Source organism: Micropterus salmoides, unplaced genomic scaffold, assembly GCF_014851395.1.
Source record: "Micropterus salmoides isolate LMB-PRFRI ecotype aquatic unplaced genomic scaffold, ASM1485139v1 Ms_hic_scaffold_17, whole genome shotgun sequence".
Classification (NCBI taxonomy): Eukaryota; Metazoa; Chordata; class Actinopteri; order Centrarchiformes; family Centrarchidae; genus Micropterus; species Micropterus salmoides.
In genome coordinates, this window is record NW_024040817.1 from 3,939,941 (window position 1) to 3,942,028 (window position 2,088).

Sequence of the window (2,088 nt, forward strand, 5' to 3'; positions counted from 1 at the left end):
TGTAAAGAATAAGTGTTTAGCGAACAGTTGGCCGCTGTAATCAAACAAATGTAACTGTTATTTAGCGAGAGCAGCATAACACGGTACCAACACACAAGCACCGGAAACGGAAATGAGTCGACACGCTTACCGCAATACGTCAGCAGTACGTCAATACGTCAGCTTTGCACAAGACCAGGCTCAGTGAAAAAAAGAAAAAAAGAAAAAAAACAAAAAAACAAAGTGGAGTCTTCACCAGTGGAGACTGGAGTCCTGTTCTTGGAGGCGACAGATAACTGAATATAATACATATTTAACATAGTTAAAAGATCCCTGTTCTAATGGCGGCACTGTTTCCAGTTCTCATTCTGTTTCTGCCCTCTAGTGGTCACAAATTTATTTATGCAGCATTTATCTAACATGTCATTTTATTTTCCTGAGCATCTACAGTATATTAGGAGACATCATAGACATCGAGGTTAACAGTCAGAGACAGACTGAATAAAAGAGTTACCTCCACATTTCTGCTTTTTGAAGATCTGAGGTTTCTGTTTTTCATCCATTTGAAGAGCAGCAGCAGAAAACCAGCCAACAGCAGGACAATCAGAACCACACAAACAGCCAGAGGCACAAAGTAAACTGGGGGAGAGACAGAGAGGAAAGGTGGGTAAGACAGCTGAGAGACAGAGAGGAAAGGTGGGTAAGAAGGCTGAGAGACAGAGAGGAAAGGTGGGTAAGAAGGCTGAGAGACAGAGAGGAAAGGTGGGTAAGAAGGCTGAGAGACAGAGAGGTGTGTTCAGGGTCTAAACAGAAGATAACTTATTGTACCGTAAGTGTCACGGTGGGTTATGCAGAAAAACAGGGACTGGACCCAAACGCAGACAGAACAGGCAGATAAGGCGTTTGACAGTAAAATGTCTTCAGCAGCTTCACCAGCTCAGCTCAGCTGTTCCTCACCCAGTTTTATTCCTCCTACACAGCTGTTTCTGTTTCAGTTAATGATTGTGTTTATTGATACACTTGACAATATGCCAATTTGAGACGGTTTTACACCAAAGCAGACTTAAACACCAACATACTGTATGTCAAAGCAGCCACAGCAATACAGACAACAACAGCAACTAATGCATGAAATCTGCAGAGACATATAGAGGGAGAGACAGAAGAGAGAGATGGGGCCCACAACCATTTCATCATAATTTATAATAATGCAGTGCAGCAAGGATACAGGCACTTCATAGTGAGAAAGAGCGTTTATAACTTGGATCTACATGTCTGTCACTGTTAACCACTGACTGTATAAAAGAAGTGGACATGGCCACTGTGACGTCACCCATTGGTTTGGTAAATGTGATATTAACTAGGATGCTAATTTTGGCTAGCAAACAACAGGCTTAAGACTTGAAACTAGTGACTGAGACCATGAACTCATCAGGAAAGTGTTTACTGAGGGAATAAAATCAGCTGAGAAGTAGAAACATTTTCTCACAGACTTCTATACAATCACACTTCTTTCTGCAGTCGGTAGAGTCGCCCCCTGCTGGCTGCTAGAGAGAACACAGGTTTAAGGGACTTGCTGTTAACAGAGCCTCCAGTCTGCAGTGGAGTTTGTACACTTCACTGATAACAGAAGTAATCACAGACCTGTAGAGTAACATTAAGGCCAACTAAGGCTGCCACTGACCAGGAGCCTGTTGTTCTCTGATCGCTGTTGATGACTCTAGGTTTTATTTATATCTGCTTTAATCAAGTGTTTTCTGTCTTTTGTCTTCATCTTTTTAATCGACTTAACAATTTCAACATTTAGGTCTGTTACATCTTACTCTCGTTTCAGGGTTGCCCACTTTTACTTTGTTTCTTTGTGGTTTCGGTGTTTGCAGGTGATGGTGCAGTTGGTGCTGCCGGACCAAGTGTTCTTGCCGTTGTTCGTCTTGCTGTAGGTGTAGTTGGCGTTGAGGTTGTTGCAGGTTGTGCCTTGTTACCTACAGTGAGAGATACTTAATAAACCAGGACACAAAACGTCTCGGGTTACGTATGTAACCCTGGTTCCCCGAGAAGGGGAACGAGACACTGCGTCGGTTACGACACTATGGGAACGCCTCTAGGCGA

At 43.0% G+C, this 2,088-nt stretch overlaps 1 long non-coding RNA gene across 1 annotated transcript; it reads right to left on the minus strand.

Moving 5' to 3' along the window:
* Window positions 1-219: 219 nt before the first annotated feature.
* LOC119907225 lies at window positions 220-1,377 on the minus strand. Its single transcript, XR_005445082.1, has 3 exons — window positions 808-1,377; window positions 494-618; window positions 220-275 (listed from the first exon to the last, which is right to left on the minus strand). It is a non-coding gene; the product is annotated as an uncharacterized LOC119907225 (long non-coding RNA).
* Between the last annotated feature and the right edge of the window lie 711 nt (window positions 1,378-2,088).